General features: G+C 27.0%; 1 protein-coding gene across 1 annotated transcript in view; it reads right to left on the bottom strand.

Moving 5' to 3' along the window:
- The window catches only part of LOC129612344 (laminin subunit alpha-1), a 163,217-nt gene that overhangs the window by 96,973 nt on the left and 49,494 nt on the right, over nucleotides 1-16,750 (bottom strand). The gene's annotated exons all lie outside the window — the stretch shown is intronic.

Below are 16,750 nucleotides of genomic sequence, written 5' to 3'. Positions count from 1 at the left end.
CTTATCAATTTCGAAATATCTACAATGGAACATAAGATTATACTTAATACTTAACAAGCAAAAATTATTAAAAATTATTATTTATTTTTATTAAAAATTATTAAAAATTATACGAGTATTTATGTTCAAATTGCTATTTTTATTGCATACTTGATATATGGCTTCTAATTATTCAAATATTTTCAAAAATATTATAAAGAACTCCTTTTTTAGATAAGCCTAAAAAATCCACTTCAAAAATGCTAAATTAATACTAATTAATTATTCGAAAAATAATTTCAAAAAATATGTACATCATATGCATATAAAAATATGCATATCAAATACTTCAAATATATCAAATAATCAATTAAAATTCGTTATAATTTTTTAAAGATAAACCGGAAATTATATTAATATTTTAAGAACTTAACAACTTTTCTAAGTAATATTAACTCAACCACTTTTTATAAGCGAAATTATTTATGTATTTTTGTTTATTATTAAAAATACAAATGAATTTAATCATAATAGCTTTAATCTGATTTTTTATCAACATAATTATACAGGTGTATTAACAAAATATATGTGATTCATAATTGTGAATTTTATAGCTTTAAAAATTCCATAAAATTTAATTGATGGAATTAGTTTAGTGCTAAATCTCTAGTTCAGCATAAACGGCGATTGGAATACAATTTAAATTCAAATTTTTTCAATATTCGTATTAAAAAGGTCCACAATTCCGAAGTTGGGGTTAAAAACGAGACAGTTTAGCTTTGGTGAACAGAAAAATACAAAAATTTATTTCATTAAATATTGAACTAAAAAATAAAATTTTCGAAAATTTAAACATTTCAACTAATAAGGCATTAAAATATTTGGAGCATGTGGTTTTGTATTTTTCTCAATACTCAAATGAAGAAGAATACAGGCGCTTAAAAAGCTTAATCAGATCAAAAGTGAGGTTGGCTAAGCAAAAATGGTTAAAAGAACAAAGTGATGAAATTGAAAAACTTCAACGTAGTCATGATGACTCCAATCTCCATAGAAAGGTCAAAAGAAATGTCTGGAATACATAAAAGATCAAGTCTCTCCGCACTAACTAATAATAATCAATCAATAGTCCAGACCGACCTACAGCAATGACTGGCTGTTCCGTTACAAAAGAAGAAATTATAGGCGCCATTCGAATTTCAAATAACAACAAAGCGACAGTGTTAGAAGATGTTCCAGCTGAAATAATCAAGTTGATTGATGACGAAAATTTAGTTTTGCTACATAGATTCTTCAACAACATATATGACACAGGTGTCTATCCTGCAGAATGGCTTACCTCGACATTTGTTCCGTTGCCAAAAAAAACCTACATCAAAACATGCGATGAACCTTGTTTAATTTGTTAATGAGCCACACGCTTAAGATCTTCCTCAAGGTGATTCATAACCGTTTGTATCCGAAAGCAGAAAAACATATTATGGGTCGGACACAATTCGGTTTTAAGCAAGGTACGGGTGTTAGGGTCCAGCACCAAAAACTTATGAACATATTGAGCATGATTGAAGTGGAAGAAAAAACTCTACGATGCATTGAAAATTTGTACTGGCATCAAAGGGCGAATGTACAAACACACGATGGCTTAACGAATTAAACGAAGTTATATACTGTCACCGTTACTTTTCAACTTGTATGCAGAGACCATATTTTGTGAAGCATTGGAGTTGGTTGATGTTGGAATCTAAGTAAATGGTGTATATAACAACATCCAATACGCCGATGATACCAAACTATTAGCAGATAACATAAATGATCTTCAATATTTGGTGGATATAACAAATCGACACAGCAAAAATTACGGCCTAAAAATGAATGTAAACAAAACTAAATTAATGATAATTAGCCGAGACGGGACACCATATCCAACGGCAACAATTAACATAGATCACGTTCCTGTGGAACGCGTTACCAGCTTTAGATATATCGGGTGCTGGTTGACGGAAAAATGGACCTGTGAACAAGAAATACGGTGCCGAATCGAGATTGCAAGAAGTGCATTTTGTAAGTTCGAAAAGGTTTTATGCTGCAGAGATTTAAATCTAGGATTACGTTTACGCTTCATGAAATGTTACATTTGGTATATTTTATTATATGGCCTTAAGTCCTGGACGTTGAAGGTCCCGCAAATGAACAAATTGGAGACTTTTGAAATGTTGCTATATCGACGAATGTTAAAAATTTCGTATTTCTATCATATTACGAATATTGAAGTCCCGCAACGCATCAACACTCCACGAGAACTGTTATCAAATGTGAAAAGAAGAAAAACGGCGTGGCGAAAAATACGAGCTTCTACAACTGATAGTTCAAGGGAGAATTGAAGGCAACAGAGGTATTGGAAGAAAACAGTTATCATGGTTGAGAAACATCAGGAATTGGACTGGCATTTCAAACATAGGCGACTTAATGCATGTGGCGACGAACCGTGAAGAGTACAATAACATCATTGCAAGAATATAACAACAACAGCAATCGCCAACGACATATGACCGCTAACATCCAGAAATGGATAGGCACATTAGATAGAGAGATATGGTTTTGTTTTAATTTTATAGATATCTATATACATACTACATTTAACAATAATACCAAAACTTGGTAACCTATATTGCAGAGCTAACTGTTTTTCTCCTTTTCGTATTTATTTTGTATAAGTACGCATAATTCTAAATGCTTTTCAAATTTATTATATGAATAAAATATAAAAAATTTGATTTTAATCATTGTGATATTTATTACATTTTAAATGCATACACACATACACACATGAATAATATTTTCCAGGTATATACGAGAAATACGTTTAAGATGGTGTCGCCACCGTCATCAATCGCTAGCACAGTTGTTTTTTAATAATTGACTTCTTCATTTGGACATATTCCACGAGACTATAATGTTGGCCATAATGCATAATATCCCAATTGAAATTCTGCGTTTAAAAAAAACGCGTACGAGTATATATATAAAACGGTTGTTATTGCTTTGCTTTTTTTTATTTTAACTTTTGCTATAAGAAATACCAAATAATCAAATAAAACATAAATTATTTTTAAACTAACATTATTATTTTGAAACTGTCTTAGCATATCATTAATTTTATTAAAAGCAAAAAAATAGCAAAAAATAAAATCTCATGCAATAAAAATGCAGTCATATATAGTAGACATTTTAGACATATTGCAATCTAAACAAGGAATTTTTAATTGAGAGGGTGGTTAATTGCAATTAAATTCACGTTTTTCCATGTATAGGTTATATACAAGTAAATATCGACAACGATTCATATAATGTATGTGTTCTACTGCATATACATATATGTATGTACTTATATATTCACATATTTAAAGATAAAATGTGTAAAAGAAAGATTTATGCGATTGTGGGAATTGAAAATTTTCGTTTCAGTTTTTCTTTAATTCTCATTTAGTTTGATTTATTTTGGTTGAATAATAAAAAAATCAAAATAGATTGATATAAGCAAAAAATATATGTATATATACATATGAATGTATGTACACGAATTCTGATTCAAAAATGATTGATATCTATAAAATATTTAATGAAATTGATTTACAAACGAAGGTAAAGAGGATTGCGATATAAAATTTTTTGTTTTCTTGTTTTTTTGCTTAAAATATGTTTTGCATATTTATTTAACCTGTAAACCATTCTAATGTAATAACTTTCAATAAGTATTACATTGACTAATTAATTAAAAATTGTAAATTTGATATTGCATTTACTTAAAATTGAAAAAATTCTGTTGAATTTTCCATTAGATAATTTTTTATTTTTTTGTTTTTAGTACACGAAATATTCTTACAATTATTAAAAAAAGTGTAAGTTTATTAGGAATTATATTTTGATAAAATGGAAATTCATTCATTTTAACTATATTCGAAAGATGGTGACTGAACAAAAATTGTAAGTAATTTTGATAAAATCTAAAAGCACATACACTGCATTCAAAACTAAATTTCTTATATAAATATTTTATGTTTAAATAAAAAACAAATAAATTACAATATTATGATCTTTATTATAATTAGCGTGTTAAGTTTTTTTTTTGTATTTACTAACATTTTATTATACGCAGCACAATTACATTCATAATTATATAGAATCATTCATATTTGGAATCAACCGCGCACAATGTACGCAACAGTAAACAAAAACTAATCGATTTTGCATAATATAATTATCGATTACAGTGTAATAATAAAAAACATATAACAATATGTGCCATGCTTTTTACGCTCCATAATATGAATGAGGTCCAAATGATGTAAAAATTACCACAAACACAGACCACCTAAGTTGTATTTATTTAAATTAAAATCTTTGCGTTTTGCACTTACCATGTACTAAGGGTATATCAACTTTGGCATTGAGTTTTAACCACTTGAAGTTTGCCGTATAAACATGCCCGTCTATCCATTCGCATTAATAATAAAAAAATAAAAAAAATTGACTAATTGGACTAATTCGAACAACGAGCTTAGGTAACTGCTCTGCCACAAAAGCCAAAAATATTATTTTTAATAGCTTTTTTCAAAATTAGTAAAGCTAGTATTAAATTCGAGTAGCTGAGATGAAAATTTTAAAGCGTACTTTAAAAATTTTGATAACTAATTAAGACAACTCCATGAACCTTTGAAAACTTTGTTAAGGCTCTTAATTTCACAGACTTTTAATTTTGTAATCAGATTGTCGTATGGTACGGTGTAATTTAGTCACCTGCAAATATTAATACGTGCTAAATTAAAATAAAATATGCAAATATTTTGTTTCAATTTTAAAACATTATTACATCGTAGCTCGAAATGAAGCTATACATGTAACACTTCTTGAATCCTGCCTGTAGAAACATTTTATACGCAAAATTTAAATAAAAAATTTAGGAAAAGGTTTTAAAATAACAATATGTAATCTAGATATTTTGACAATATAATAACTTTAGTTGAACAAATAAGTAGAAGATCGCTGTAGTTACTGTCATTTGCCTTAAGTTTTCATTATATTTCAAACTACCAATAGCATCAAAAGCAGATTAAATACATATATAGTTCTATCTATAGAAATCTATATATTATGTATTTTTATTGCGATGGCTTCTCTTATTGTTTCAGTGCTTGGATTTTGCTGTTTTGTGGTAAAGAAGAACAGACGTTTTTGTTTCCCTTAGGGTGTGTACATTAAACAAAAAATATAATAAAAAATTTGATTGATTTTTAAAGTTCTTATTGATTCTTATTATGTATCTATATGTATTCATGAATGTACGTATGTATATTTAATGAAGTCATAGTAATAAAACAAATATAAAAAATTTTAATTAAGTTCAGGGACTCTCGAGCCTTTAACCGAACTAAATAAATCATTTTATGAATAAAAACTTTTGAAATTTCATTAAAAAATTTAAGATTTTTTTTAAACTACGCAAATCCAATTTGCGTAAACATTAATTATTAACTTTTAATTTGATTTATTAACCTTTTAAAAAATATTAAAAATTAATTGTATTGAAAGAGATTGAATTAAAAACTTTTGCTTTATATTTTCTCTTCTATAATCTTATATTTAAACTGCAACAAAGAAATCCTAATTTTTCTTTTCTTATGTGGTTTTCAATAAGTTAATTTTAGCTATTTTAAATTAGTTTTACAAAATTTTATTTAACAGCCATAGGTCTTATAAGGGACGATCAGGAAGTTCAAAAACAACCGTATTACAATAGGGCTAATGAGTTCATAATACTCAGCTGTTATATGGTTCGCATAAAGAAATTAAAATCATAATCGAAAAACATTTTTTCTTATAATTTTCACAATTTATTTTATGTTATGGTTTTTCTCAATTAACGTTAATTAGTATGTATTAAGAATGATGAGAAACATTTGCACTTTTCATTTTATTTTTCCACTCAATAACAAAAATGTAATTTTCACTTTCAAAATGAAAATTTATGTATGTATATATATAGAAGAGTATTTTAATTTTTTTATACAAACTGAAGAAAATTTTAAAAGCTCCTATAATTTGACATTGATTGTCGTACTTTTAAAGATATGTGTTGACAGTATAAAACCAAGTTTAATTATAGATCTTATGGTTGCTTTATCTTCTTGCTTTGGAAACTTTCGAAACAAAAATCTAAATTTACCTCGTTTGTATGCATTAAAAAGAATTTTAAAAATAAAAATTAGCTATTCCAATTACAACATAATTTCCTTTACAAAAATTTTTATTAAGTTATCAAAAATAAATTTTAGTCTATAATTTTCAATCATAAATTATTCAAATATTAAAAAAAAGGAGAAAAAACATATTAAGGGATCTTCTAATTTTTAATGATTGAAAATTTTTTCACACCTTTTAAGTAAACCAATTCAGAAATTTATACTTTATACACAGTTGAACATAATTCTTCCTGCTTTGGTGCATAAAGGTACATAAAATAAAAATTTTCAAAAAAGTGATAATAATTTATTCTAATAAATATTTACGTCATTTGAAAATGTCACACATCGGGTCGTCTTCACGATTATTTCGAATTTAATTTAAATAAACACATAATTATGAATAATTATATAGTACAAGGTGTTTTGTGTCTCTTTAGCATGTGACACGTATAATATGCAACAAAATATACAATTTAAATTTGACGCAAATTATAATTATTTTAAATGAATTTCAAAAATTTCATAAGTAAAATACGTGTTCATAAGTAACACGTACGTATGTACATAATTATTTTTTCTCCCTCTACTGTACCCCTACGAGGAGAATAGGACTAGTATCGTAGATAGTCATGCCTCCATTCCGTGCTATATTCGGTTTTTAACTAGGTAAGTGACTAGCCCACCGCATATGTTTTTCTTTATATTAAATATGTATTTAAGGTTATTGATATTTATTGTTTTAATATAATAATTATTAGGTACGTTTTTAATTTAAAATTTTATTAACCGCCATAGAATTGTCAAATATTAAAATATCATTGGAACATGTTTAATTTTTTATTCATAATTTTTATGAATTACTATGTTAGAACCAATTTTCATACGTATACACTTTCTATAACAAAGTTATTTTTTAGTGAAACTCTAATGGAAAGAACCCTATAAAATTATTCCGACATAAAAGATGCGAAGAATTTACCAAACATTAAACACATTTTCCCGCAATCATATACAAATATAATTCATACATACATTCTTACATACAGGCAAAAGCATAACAAAATTTATCAGTACACAAATTTTCTTAAAGAAGTAAAATATGAAAATATTTCCTACTTCCATATGGGACCAGATAGTTTTTTTTTTATTTGATATTTCGGAGAAAAAATTGATTCGAAGATCATTTATGATTACTTTTTCTTTTAAAATCATTGTCTAATTGTTATATGACGGTGTAGAGAAACCCTCGTGTTAAGATAACGTAAAAGAGAAATGAGAGTGCAACTATTACCAAATGATTTGTAGATTTATGTGGTTTTACCTTGTTGAAATCATTATAATTTTTTCAATTTTTTTTCCTTTAGATTCAGACTTACTTATTCAAATAAAATCGTTCAAGTGGGCCAAAGAAAGACAACAAAATTTTTGTTTCCATCCATTTTATTGACAAACAACAGACTTTTTAACAAAAAATATGTGTTTTTAAAGAATTTCAGAATGAAAAGAAAAATGCAGGAAAAAATATCTCCCTCTAAAGATTTGGTAAAATATTTTCAAAATAAAATAAAAAAATTATAATTTTTTTTCTTATTTTTAGGAATATTGACATAAATAAACACGTCAAACGAAACATCGATAAAAAATTAAAAATTTTTGCTGTATTAATAATGAATTTGGAAACAAAAAATTCTCTGAACGCCCTAAAAATTTCAAAAGATAAAATTTAGAATTGAGAACTTATTTGAATGAACAGACATTTGCAGTACTAAATATTTCTTTGAGTCCCCCTCTGGCAAGCTCAGTTCGTTTGAATATACTAATGTATATGTAAATGCATACATATGTACTTAGGTTTTTGTAATTTCTATTTCAACAAAAACAAATTACATAATAATGCAAATGCAATAAACACAAAATTGTTGCAAACCATTGTGTACTCTGGTCAATCAACCAGTTCGATCGCAACATAAATAAGTATACATAAGTTAACCCGACGTATGTCTATGTTAACTCGACATATTTTTTACTGATTGCTGTTTTATTGGAACCCTAAAAGTTTCTTTGATTATTATCATTTTAATTGTTAAATTTTATAACAGTGGATAGGAATAAATATATAACAGCTTAAAATAGGCAAGAACTTCAGATTGAAAAAAATATTATATTTTAAAATATCATATTTAAATGTTATTACTTTTATATTTATTTTATTTATTATTAACAGATAGTTGTGATGCAACAAAATTATTGAGTATTCAGTAACTATGCTGCATGTTGTATTAATACAACGGAATTTAATAAAATAAATAAATTTAGTTTAGAAATATGATTTGGTGAAACAAGCTATTTCAATTACATTAAAAATTATGGAGAATTTCATAGGGCAAAAAAAATTGTTTTATATTATTATTTTAAAATTAAATTAGTTAATTGAATTTGATATTATAATAATTAGTGCATCTTCACCAAACAATCTAACAACATTAGACAGAAATTCTATAAATTTCGTTGACTACAAGATGATTGTGATCAAAGAATCCAGATTTAACCTTTGAGAAATTACAATTTTTGTACTTAATTTGGTTCTGGATTGTGTTGATAGTTTATTAAACAATCGCGTAACAATTGGCAAGCAAACTGAGCCACATTATAACTGCGAGTGTAAAAAATCATAGTATATACTAGTTAGTAGAATCATATGCATACATGTGGCTGTAATTGTCTGATCACCATGGCAAAGCATTTTCCTATTGAATTTTTTATCATACCAATTCTGTTGGTCAATATCTGTTGGGGAATCCCATTCGATTTTTCGTCTGATACTAACAACTTATTTCAAATAATATTCTGTTTCCGCAATTTGTTCTAACACTATGATGTATAATTAATGAAATATAATTAAACACAAAAATTTAATAATGAAAAGAAAGCATTTAAGAAAACACAAAATGAAAAAAAAAACAATCAACACATAAAAATAATTATGAGTACTAGAAGGAAAACACTCATATGTTATTTTATTAATGCTTTATTTATGCTACATTTATGCTATATTATCGTGTGTTATGCTATTAACAACTGCAGTAACAAACAAAACAAAAACAAAATATCTCAAGAAAATAAACAAACTTTGATGAAAGGAAAACAAAAAAAATTAAAAGAAAACGAGAAAAAAAATAGAGTTGACCTTGTCAACTCTGTGATACCCGTACGAATTTGTTATCCTATGTGCAAATAAAGATGCCATAACTGACTATGGGACAAACTATGACTTTAAGTTGCTGTATTACCATTTTAATGTATGCAAAATTTCAGTGCTATGTGTTTTTCAAAATACTGTGTGTGCCAAACTACTGTTGAAGTTGTATGGCAGCTACCAGAAAGAGCCAAGAAAATTTAACGAATTTTATCAAGCACATCGGCCCCACTAATATATTCGTTTGTGTGAAATTTCAATACCATAGCTTTTATAGTTCTTGAAATATAGTCAAATAACTTTTGAAGTTGTATGGCAGGTACCAGAAGGAGCCAAGTAATTTCAACAACTTTAATGAGACACATTGGCCCTACTAATATATTCGTTTGTGTGGAATTTCACTACCATAGCTTTTATAGTTTCTGAAATATAGTCAAATAACTTTTGAAGTTGTATGGCAGGTACCAGAAGGAGCCAAGTAATTTCAACAACTTTAATGAGACACATTGGCCCTACTAATATATTTGTTTGTGTGAAATTTCAATACCACAACTTTTATAGTTTCTGAGATATAGCCAAATAAATTTTGAAGTTGTATGGCAGCTACCCGAACCGGTAACCCGATCATGTCCAATTTAAATAGGGTTCTGGCACTTATTACAATAAATCGTTTGTGAAAATTTGGTGAACTTAGCTCAATTACTTTTTGAGTTGTCGTTGGGACGGACGGACGGACGAACAGACAAAGCTAAATCAACTCAGAATTTGACGCTGATCAAAAACATACACTTGAGTCTATATCTAGCACCGTTATTTCTTAGCGTTACAAACGGTAAGGCAAATTTAGTATACCCTTCGAACATACGTTCGTACGGATATAAAAATAGGCAATCAAAAACAAATTTGTTAAAGTTAAAAAGAGTATTTGGGAAACTCTACAATTCAACGAACGTATTGTCCAAAACAAACACAAAAACAAGAAAAAAACACTACAAATACTTTGGTAATGAATGTTATCATAAACACACACATTTACATCAAATATAACGGTAACAAAAAATTTATTATTTTTCGCACTTTGTTTGTTTTCTTTTTTTATTTTTTTCATTAATTTTCTTTTTCAAATCATTAAACAGTAATAATCTAACTTTAGTGTTTTTAAATAATAAAATTCAATTGAAACGCACACATACACCTAACTAAACATACGTACATACATAATATTTTATGTATGTACACATATACTTTTATAATAATAAGATTGTTGGAAAAATTAAGGTTCTCTCCAAGGTTCACATTAATTTTTTTTTTACAAAAATAATAACTTCTCTTTTAAGATTGTTTTACCTTTAAAATGCAAGAAGTTTAGCACTTGAACTTGTCAAAGAGTTGGCTTGTTTTTTAATAACCCTATATGCCATGAATTTCCACTTCTAACATATACATAGATAGTTTTTCTTTAGTTGACTAAAGAAAAACTGAAGAAAGAAAAATTATAATATTGATACTCGTATTACAAGAAATTGAAATGTAAAGCTGTCGTCAAGAATTTGGTGAAATTTGCACTATAGAAGATCATTAAAGACCCGATATATTTTAAAACTTAAAATTTTTTTTTTAAACTTACATAATATGTACATAAATATATGTATTATATATGTATACATGTAACATGTAATTATTAAAATAATTTTTATAAGATCAATTTTTTATTTTATCAAAAATATCTCACATTTAAAATCAAAAAATTTTATCAAATATGTCAAACATTTAATGTAGAATACACAAAATAGATATCAAAAGTACATGCTACTCCAATAAGGTATTCCGCTCATTTGCAACACTATCAAACGAAAGGTCTAAAAGCAGACGAACGAACATGCTTTTAAAAATCAAGTCAGAGTTCGATTCTAAGAAAAATTGTTACTTTCTTGGTGTTATGACTGATGATTATAATCAAAGGGTGTAACAACACCGTACATGAAACTCAATTTGTCTTATGAATCATTACTATTAAAACAAATACACAAAATAATCATTCAAGGAAAACAAAGTAGTCTAGTCAGTTAATTTACTTGATGGTACTAACATGATAGTACATTATTGAGGTAAAAATTTCATACATGATAATTATTCTAGTTACGTGCTTTTAATATGCATGCACTTTTTCACACCTTATGTCTATGAGAAAAAATCATTAACAATAAAGGCATTTATTTCGACTGTAGACAATGTGACTTTCACTTATCCGAACATAGATTACGCCGCCATTTATCAGAGTAAGAAAATTTTTTCAATTACTCATATTTTCCCAATTTTTATGATTGCATTGTAAATCTGTCTTATATTGAACGAATCTTTGCATATGTCTCAGATTAAAGAATAAACGTTGTGTACAAATATGCTTCTAAAATTGTAACTACAAAGGCAATGAATGATATAAATTGTAAAATAACGGAATTGATGGGTGCTAATCTAAGGTTGAATCACAGTATAACTATGATAATGGCAGTAACTCTGCACGAATTATTTTACTTTTTTGTGGTGTACTTATCCAGATATATATACATATACTTATTCAGATATATACATAACAAATACTATTTATTACTTGTCATTTTAGATTCAGTTTATATATGCGGTACTTATATACATAGAGATGCAGGTTGTAGGTGCAAATGTGGTATTAATGGATTGAAATTTTTTTCAAATTTCTCGATTATCAATAAAATTAAAGATATTGAATTGAAGCGTACATGTGTAAATATCTTAAAAATATAAAAAGGCATAAATGTTTTTCTGGCATTGATAGCAAGTTATGTAAATATTATCGATATTATTAAAACATATCATTAAAGTGAAATTGTAAAGTTAATTGTCAGAGTTAAGATTTGTTTTTATGAAGAAGAAAAAACCAGGAACTGCGGAAACTCATACACTACGTAAGTATGTACGAGTATATGTATACATAAAATGCACATAGTTTTAACTTATGTTATATATTATAAACACCTACAACACATTTAAAATGTGTTTTTTTGCGATACTTTTAATCCACCTTCACACTGATACTCAAGAGACCAAAACATAACCTACGATAGATAATTTAATTTTCATTTGAATTTATTTATACAATTAAATTTCTTATTGGAATTTTTTTAATTGCATACAGTACACCCATTTCACTGGTTACGTATATAAAATTACAATTTTTATACATAATTGCAATTCATTTTATTTTAAACATTTATTCTTGCGCATATCACCAAATACTGAAAAAATAATTAAAATACATTAAAATCCAATTAAATTCTTGATTTTTTCACTTTTGTCAAATTCCTAACGACTGTGTATAACTATATTCTATTGCTTCTTCGAAAAGGTGAAACCACCGCCACGCGAACAACATAAAAGAAATTTACAAATCTGTTAAAGAATTTTAATGTAAGAAATTCTAGTAAAATCTTCCAACTTAAAAAAATTTAATTACTTTGCTCAGTTACAAAAAAAAACTTAAAATAAATATTCAACTACCATTTAAAAAATCTCTTTCTTTTTCGCTTTTTTCTTAATTTCTCAACTAAAATTAAAATTTGGAAATTTCAAAATAACAGGGAGAGATACTACATACTTGGAGAAATTATTTCGTTTAGAATTTATTTACTGCTACTTTTAGTTGAAGTTATTCCCATAATATCATTCAAATGATCCTTAATTCCAGGAAATTAAGAGATTTCATGTGATTATACAATTTTAGTTTTCTTTTTAATACCTAATCAAAATATGTAATTAAATAGATACTGGTAGTAGTTATTAGGTGATTTTACATTAATTTCTGCTTTTTAAAATTATGAGATTCCATTACTATCTGCACCTAATTATTCATAAATATTGCAAAATAACTTACAATTTTGGGATTGCATTGCATTTGTTCTTATCGAAATTTTGTGTCAAAGACTTTAGAGTGGATTTGATTAAACGTGCAATTTATAAGGAATCAAAAAAAATAATGAATAGCAAATTAACGGACGGGTATGATATGAGCCAACTATTAATATTATTGCATTTACGTAACAATATGTTATATCGACTGTGAAACGACTCAACAAGCAGTATAAAACGATTTTACCCTACAATCGCAATGTAATAATTAAAAAAAAGTTGTTCTTTAAATCTATTAAATTAAAAAAGAATAAAACTACATACTTATATTGGATGGCAAAATATACATTTAAGACACAAAAACTCGCAATCTCAATTAACAAAAAATCTAATAGAAAGTACGAAAAAATTTTATAGTTGCAAAAATGTTTAGATTCGAAAAACCTATATTTCTTCTTGTGTTTAATGTTCTTGAGATTTAGAAATAAAAGGAGAAAATAACTTAAACATGCTTTTTGATTATACAAGTATATATTTTAATCAAGCACATTATATGATAAGACGTACGTATGTGCTTATATGTATCGGGAAAAATATAACAACTAGCGACGGTGGTAGCTACCGGTGGTGGTGATGATGATGGCGACTAAATTGATGATTGTGGCGTCTAATTTAGTTCATTTCTTTGCTAAAAACGGTATATTGTGTAAAAAATTTTTAAAAATGCCAACCAATCTGGATGATCATACATGCCATACAAAATTTATATAGATAATTGCTTCATTAATCGCTTCCAAATACGGATTCATGCATAAAACTTTTACCATATCCAGAGAGATGATTTCGCCTTTTAAGATACTAAAATTTCAAACAAAAATAAAAATAAATTTATTTTATGTATGTGCTTAAATGGTAAGTACGTTTATACTTTATGTTAAATCATTAAGTGGGTTGATCAGAAAATTTTCTATATTCCGTATTACATAGTTATGTGTACTTTTACATTCTTAATTTAAGAACTTTGCTGTCAGAACCATAAATATACGAAAAATATTAAATGAACACGTAAAGAAAATGAATATACTACGAGTATTTAGACTTTCAACCCGAAATACTTTGAAAAATTTTAATTTTTGACCGAAAATTGAAATAAAATTTTAAGTTTCGTCATAATAAAATCATTAAAAAAACTACATGCTATCATTATGATGAAAAAACAATCTTTAAAAGAACAGCAAAAAGGTAAACCATCTTTTTAACCCACTCCATTTGGAAATAAAAGTGCAATGTCTGTGTTTTCAATATTTTCTAAGATATGGTCAAACTACTTTTGAAGTTGTACGGCAGCTACTACAAAAAGTCAAGAAATTTCAACGATTTTTATTACACATAACAGCGCTAACAATACATCTGTTTTCACGAGATTTCAGTATTATAATTCCAATAATTTCTGACATAATGTCAAATAACTTTGGGAGTTGTATGGCAGGTACCCGAACCACTACCACGATCATAAGCAATTTAAAGAGGATTCTGGCATTTATTATAATAAATCATTTGTGAAATTTTAGTGAACTTAGGTCAATAAGTTTTTGAGTTATCGTTGGAACGGGCGGACAGACAGACAGACAGACAAAGTTAAATCGACTTAAAGTTCGACGCTGACCAAAAGCATATACTTGAGTCTATATCTCAGACTATTATTTCTCGGCGTTATAAACGGTAAGGCAATTTGCGTTCGTGCGGGTATAACTAGTACAGAAATACTTAAAAACTGTAAAAATCTTCAAAATTATTATTCTTTAAGAATAAAGAAACAATAAAACTTTCTTGCGATTTCTTTTGTTTACTTAATTAAGAAAAAAATTCGAAAACTTTTGATCAGTCTGCGTTCACATTTAAAATATATTATAAAATTATGGTAAACATTTACCGACCGCATTGCATACAATAAGAGAGGTTATGTAACGGCAACAAATTTTGCATATCGAGTTTTCGGTGGAAATGCACTTCTCCATAGTTGGGAAACGGAAATAAACTATTTTTAGAGAAATATCGGTTTGTCAGTCGACAGACACAGACAGACATGTCTATGTGTGCACGAATGTATCTCAAGATCGGCCGAACCAATTTTGATGAAACTTTATAAGTGAAATTTTTTTGGCAGATTGATCAACTTTTGGGATATATCAGACTTCGGGAACTGGACTTTTTGCGGGCCGATTTTATATTTTGTGCATATAAAGAGAAATAATCAATTTTTCCAAAAAACAAAAAACTCGGAAACCGAACTAACACGGTCTTATATTTTTTACCATACCTACGGAACGAATAGAAGGAATTTCTTGAAATTTGATAGTTCTAGTTCTTACCAAAACTAACTTGTGCACTTTTAAGGGAATTCGAATGGCACAAATCGAAATTCTCCTAAGCAGAAAATTTACATTTTTCTAGATATGTTAATTAAAAGCTTACTAGCGTCCTTAAAATGCTAAAGTGTTTAAATTTCATTTTTATAATATTCTATAACATTTTCACTAAACTATACAATATACATTGCAGTCGATTATGTGCTGATCACATCGGATTTTTTTTATCTGCAGAAGAAGGAACTGAAAACTAATTTAACGTACATAGTTATGTGAACCCATATCATATTATGTTACTTAATTTTGGTAACCACACATTTATTATAAATAGATATAAATTTATGCATTAGAATAATACATAGACCTTATGTTTTGGAACTTTAAAATTCCGTTAAGAAAGTAGGTATATTTTATGGTTTTCTAAAATTTATACTGCTGATACATATTTGTGTTTCATTACTTGCACTTCGAAGCAGAAATTATATGAGAAGAATTGAAGGTATGGACTTGAAATATTATTTTTTGCATTATGCAAATATATGGGAAAAGCATTTTCTAGATTTTAATCTAAAAAATTATTCATTTTCAACTTTAATTTTTAATATTAAAAACAAGGTTGCCTCGAAGGATACACCAGGCTAACTTAGGCCCTTAATGGTAAAAAACGAAATATACAAACAAATTTTTAAAATGTGATCCGCAAACATAAATTTTTGTTTAAATTATTTCGTTTTTATGCAGAACCAAAATCATTATGATATAATTAAAATTTTTGTTATACCAGTGATTTTTAATTATAATTTTTTTCCTAGAATATCTTTTTTAAATTATTAAATTTTCGACAATTTAAGAAATACAACTGTAATCACAACAAGGTTGCAAAAAACTTATAAAATATTTGGCCACAAAAGTACAAAAAATTTTAAGAACCGCTGATCTATATAAAATATATAAGGATTTTAGAGGAGTTTAAGTACTACATATAAAATAACGTACATAAAAGATGTACATAATAAAATCCAATTTTACATTATTAATACTCGTGTTTCTATCAGTTGTTGTCACGACTTCATTATTAAAGAACC

This window comes from Condylostylus longicornis, unplaced genomic scaffold, assembly GCF_029603195.1.
Source record: "Condylostylus longicornis isolate FDR11 unplaced genomic scaffold, ASM2960319v2 ptg000072l, whole genome shotgun sequence".
Classification (NCBI taxonomy): Eukaryota; Metazoa; Arthropoda; class Insecta; order Diptera; family Dolichopodidae; genus Condylostylus; species Condylostylus longicornis.
Note: the sequence above shows the minus strand (reverse complement) of the source record. Positions and strands in the feature narration are given on the sequence as shown.